Source organism: Lissotriton helveticus, chromosome 10 (genome assembly GCF_964261635.1).
Source record: "Lissotriton helveticus chromosome 10, aLisHel1.1, whole genome shotgun sequence".
Taxonomy (NCBI): domain Eukaryota; kingdom Metazoa; phylum Chordata; class Amphibia; order Caudata; family Salamandridae; genus Lissotriton; species Lissotriton helveticus.
This window is the reverse complement of record NC_136071.1, coordinates 1,168,446,770-1,168,452,769: the sequence shown is the minus strand read 5'-3', so window position 1 is coordinate 1,168,452,769 and position 6,000 is coordinate 1,168,446,770.

The following is a 6,000-nucleotide window of genomic DNA, read 5'->3' as shown; positions in this document are numbered from 1 at the left end:
TGATATTTATCGCTAATGACATGCAAAGTGGGCGTGCCAAGATGTTAGCGACTGTAAACAGTTGCTAACATCGCTATCTCCTATTACCTACAAAGGTGTACTTTTGGAAATATTTGCGCTAAGCGTGAATATCTCCAAAAGCTAACGCCTGCCCAGAGCAGGTCTTAGCCATGTTATCCAATGGTAGGTGGATAACATGGCTAAGAGCATTAGCTCGGTAATGCATGAATATCGCTGACTTTTCAGCGATATTCATGCATTACGGCCGATTTTTATCGCTTTTGAGATAAACCTTGATAATAGCAAGGTTTATCTGCGATAAAAATCGGCGGAGCTCGGCAATAATAATATTGCCGCTAACCGTGTTAGGCGATAAATATCGCTTAATCTTGGTAATATGCCCCATAGATCCTTTCGTTACTTGCCGTTTATAAGTTGCAATCCTAATATAGCCCAGTGAGCTATGAACTGTCACCCAAGAACTGCATGCAAACTGCTTGGTATAGGTTAGGACGTTATGTTTTAGTCCCCAGTCTTTCATTATCCTAATGTAGCTAAAAGGGTTAATTTGGGTAGCAATACATTCTTATTAGCAAAGCTAACCCCAACCACTGTAGTAGCCTGAGTTTGTGCTTCTCCAGACCAAACACTCTTAAAATATACTACCTACTAGTATCGGTGGCATGTGACTCCTACACCTTGTAATCCCCATTTGTTTATGTAACTTTTCCTATAGACTGATTTACACATATATGATTCATTAGTTCCGTATAATATGCGTGTGTGATGTAAAGTGCTCTGACACCCTACACAGGAATGAGTAGCGCAACAAACCAATGAAATGCATGTGAGAAAGGGGCTATGGAGAGATGAGAGGCACATGGTAGTGAGGGAATACGTGGAGAAGGAGGTTTGGTGGAGGTGCCAACAAAGATTGCCGTACTAGGCACCTCCAGCGCTAAAGCCGGCCCTGTTCCTAGCGCAGCAACTCAGCGTTCAATTTATTTTCCGAAAGCCACTCCCAAGTTTTGGAACCCTGCAACTTTTTGTCACAGTGGACTCTGCTTGCTCAGTGAATAGCTAAACTCAAACATCCATGCAAGCTTCCAGAGCAGGTGGTCAGACAGTGGGAGTCTGGACCAGGGCCACCCCGAACATCCACGTGATCACTGCAGAGCAAAGCTGGCTCAGCTGAGGCACAGAAAGAAAGAAAAGAGAAACAGAGAAGAGGAGAACAATGAGGAGAGAGTGAGCGAAAGGGAAAAACTGAAAGTCAGGAAAAGAATGAAACAGAGAGGGAAGGAGAGTCAGAAACAGAGAGAGAGGGAAAGAGAGAAGGAGAGAACAATAAGGGAGAGAGGGTGTTAGTAGGTAAAACTCCTCTGCATGGTAAGATATGTGTACCCGTGCCATGAGTGCCCAACTGCTTTGTTGGATGGATCCCTAATGTTCATTTTTTTATGGGGGAGCACAGATCCTGCGTGTGCACCATGCCATAGGCCTGTCTCATGGATTGCGGTCTTGTTGGACCGAGGGGGGGTGCCCAGAGTGCTGCCCTCATAGTGGTGGAAGGCTACCATCTTCACCAGGAGTTAAGTAGCACGAGTGCAGTGGTGGCAGCAGACTGTGTAGTGATCAGTAGTAGTGAACAGGACCTTTTTACACTGTGTCACTGGAGTGAGACCTACAGGCTCACTCACCTTGTAAAAAGTTCCACTGCTGTGTGCTTAACTCACCCTTGGCCTAAATCAGGTAAGATGCAGAGTGCAGCAGTAGTGACTGTGCTCAATGTGTGTGCGTGAGAAGGATATGGAGCAGTGCATGTGTGGTTAGTACATGTGCTGCGTGTATGTGTGCATGAGAGGAATACATTTCATGAGAGATGTAGTGCAATGCAGTGCACATGTGGATAAAGCATGTGCTGCATGTTTGCGTGCTTGCATGGAGCACCGTACATGCAGGGCGAAGTGTTGTGCAGCGCACACATAGTGAGTGTGTGCCGGCAGTGCATGTATTTTGAAATCATATACCCTGGTTAAAGATAGAAACGCTTCAGTGCAGTGTGCATAGACTGAGTGTGAGTGTGTGTTGAATGCATGTGTGTATGTAGGGGTACAATGCATAGAGGTATTACTGCTTCACGGTAAGTGTGCTATGAGTGTACACTGAGTAAATGTGCCTGCAAGGGTGCCTTGTGTGGAGCTCTGACTGGTGAAGAGGGATTCCCCCAGACAGATTTGTGTATTGCTGCATTCCTGTGAGCTGGGTGAGACACACTGGAGGGAAAGGAAGAGATTCCCTTTACTCTTCAAAAGACTGCTCTTTGATTCAGTGATAGATCACGAGGAAGGGGCTTGAACACATCTCAGGAAGGGAGATGGGGCTGATAAGAGTATCATAAAGAGTAAGGCAGGGGGTTGGGGATTAACCTGTTGATGCACATATCACTGTGGCTGACATTCAGGTGTGAACTCTGGTCACTCCCTGGAAATTTGTTGTAGACAATCTTCGTTTGAGTCCTGCCTGCTGTGACAGACATCCTTCACGAAGAAAGATAAAAAGAAGTGCCCAATTCAAAAGAAGCAGAGCCCCAACCCAAAACTTCATAGAACCAGACCCTAAAACACATTTGGTGTCTCGAAAAGGACTATAAGAAGGGGTGGTTGAGTACCACAATATTTGTAATCTGCCAAGCAGCCAGAGGTACTGTGTGAGAAGGGGAAGCTCCGCAAGATCTCTGGCTGTGACCAGGAATGGGGGCCGAGGCCAGCCTCCCCGCTGGTTGAGGGGACATCACCCAAAGAAACCAAGACCACCTGCCCTGGAGCCTGCAGCATCAGCACCTGCCAAGACCAGTTTGTCATGTGAGGAAGAAGAGAACATTCAAGGGAGCAAGGTCCGTTGGGGCGCCCCATATGGATGACCCCTGTATGAGGTGTGAGAATTTGGCAGTGCACCGATTGGGCCATTGTACGGGCGCACAACTGTTTTCCGTGACCCCTGTATGCCAGGAGAATGGCAGCATTGACTGTGCCAAGTATCGAGCAATGTGTGGAGGGCGCTGAGCCCACATGGCCTCATTGAGGTGACCCCATAGTCCAGAGGGGGCTACCAGTGTGATCAGCTTGCCAAAACTCGTGAACTTCTGATCGGCAACCCTGTATACCAGGAGAGGCCACCATGGTGTGGTTGGTTGCACCTGACTTTAGGCCATCACTTGGGACTGAAGTGAGGCTGTGACCGGCAGGTCCAGCCGCACCAAGGGATCTGCCCTGACTAACCCCGGTGGGCCAGGAGAATACCGAGGAGGATGATGTGCCCTTGCAGGACTCCAATCAGGAGCCAAAGGACTGAATTCTCTCTCCCCGAGGAGAACATGACTTACCACATTGCTGTGAGATGGAAGCTGCTCCGATCGCTGGGGAGAGTGGTCATGCCACTCTGGAGACTGATCCTGCAAATGCCTGACACTACTGCATGGATCGCGAGTAGCCTACCTTCTCCAAGCAGGATTTAATCTCACGTTGAAAGCAACAGCTGTAATGCCGAAGACTTCCCTGCTGCAGAATCAGGTAAGACTTGAACAAGGACCTTTGTGTGCCTGGGGGATTCACGCTGAAGGTGTTCTGGCACCATAGACACTTTTGACTGAAATCCTAAAGAGTCAAAAGGGAACTCCTGAGTAAGGCCTAATAGATTGTATTCCTTGACGTGGCCACCAGTGAATGGATAATAACTCTAAACACGTTACATTAAGGTGGGTGAGAAAGGGATTGCCCAGACAACTCCTACAGCCCCAACCTCAAGAGGGATTGTGTTGCTGCATTTGAATGTCACTCCTCTTTGGGTGTGTGGAATTAGAAATAAAACATACATGTGTAACAGTACTGGTGGTACTGTCAGCGTGATAGTTATCACCCTCTGGTACTGGGACCACTATATAGCGTTTTTATTCTTCACAGCTCACGTCACTTCACTGCACACTCAGTTATATACCTGCACCGCTGTAATCAGGCTTCGAAGCACACCCGGGACACATACGGTGTCACTGGGCGGGCCCGATGATGATGCATGCCACCAACCAGGTTGGTGGGTGAGGGCTTCATGAAAAAACCTAATGGTTTACCTCTAATCATACAGTTCTGAGTCCTGTAAATATTCACAATAGGCTAGTTCTTTTTGATTACATATAAATCCTTGGGGATATGGGCTAGCTACCTAGTCCTCTCTCTCTTCCTTGATATACTGTGCACTTACAATGCCCAACACTCCTCCTCCCCCTGCTGTAGGTGTTGTCACTCAGGATGCCCGGCCCGTCCTTGACTCAGCAGCATCGTCTGCAAGTGAAAAATAAAATAATAGATTTTTTTAAATTGTTTTCTTTTTTATCTGCAGTGAGTGGAGCGACGCTCCTCCACCATTTCAGAGCAAAAGCGAGTCTAAGCAGCTGTTAACAGAAAAAATACACAGTGAAGCTGAATGTAAAACCATGACACAGGGTTAAGAATAAGATACCCAAGATTTAAAAAAAAAAAAAAAAAAAAAAAAGAAATAAAAAAAAAAAAAAAAGCTAAAAAAGTAGAGACCGTGAAATCGAAAGCAAAGGCTAGCCAACCGATGGAGTTGAGACATTGCGAGAAGTATTTGAATGACACGAAGAGTTGAACAATGAGAGCAATAATTTTGATTAACATGAAGTGCAGCATATGTATACATGGGCAGACCAAGCATGCAGAGAAGAACAAGAATATTCATAAACAACTAGAGCTAACTTGCAAATATTTTGTGAACCATCAGATTTTATAGATTGAAAAACTCTGATCACAGAAGTTGATGAAAGAATTGAAACTAATGCCAAGCTTACAGGCAGAGCTAAAAAGTACAAATAAAATTGAAGAAAAGTAAAAGAAGCCAGAGAGGCAATAAATGGTATGGCAAGGTGAAAAAGAACCACTGTGTTTTAGGATTATGTTTAAGAATGTTTGTTTACCATTCATGCCTCAAAGTCAGGCAAACACGCAGAAGAAGTGAAACGAAAAACAGAATAAAGTAAAGCATATTTCAGAAGCAAAAGGGATGCCTCACACCCATTGGAAGAATATATAGAAAAGGGTGAATAGTGTAAAGTGGAAAAAAGGAAAAGACCAAAAACAACCATTGTAAATCCCTCCACCGGCCTGGTGGAGGTCCCTACCACCGGATTTACAAATGACCGCCAAGCAGGAGGTCATTTATGATGTATTGACAGGAACTGTCATCATGGCAGTTCCTGTCTAGTCAATCCTTTGTTTGATGCAGGGCTGTGTCAGCATGACACCATTCTGCAAAAAACAGTATTCTTTTTTGTTTTCAGAAAGAAAATCCCAAAACAGGATTTTCTTTTTTTAAATAAAAAAAAGTAATGTTCCCCTCCCCATGGGAGTCATCGCCTCTGGTGGAGGAGGGCGTTATTTTTTTTTACCGTTGCACACCGCCAGGGTATGCCTGGTGGAGCCGGACAGTACAAAATGGCTACATGTCCGTCTATCCTAATTAGGTGGACAGACATGTAGCCTTTTCTCCTAAGGCCATTACTCCGTCGCAACAGAGTATTCATACCGCCAACATTTAAATCGGGCCCTAAGTTTGCAATCAGTTTGGCTAAAATCAGGACCAATTTAGGAATATCAATTAGGATAAAAATCAAGATATTTTCCCCATAAACATCAGAATTTTGAAGGTGGTTAGAGGGGGTGAAAAGGACCAAGTTCACACTTATATGTATCTAGATGCAATGTTCTTCTCTAAAATAGAATAGCATTTTGCAATGAATAAAATAAAAGTTTTAACATTGTTTATTATATTTTGATGCTTACTATGAAGGATATTCACTACCCTCCCTCTATTAGAAGCTCTCAGGCCCTCATTACGAGTTGGCCATGATCAGATGCGAAGATTATGGCACTAAATAAAAAACGATACCAAGGTGTTTGGCATTTATCAGGTGGGATCATTATTACC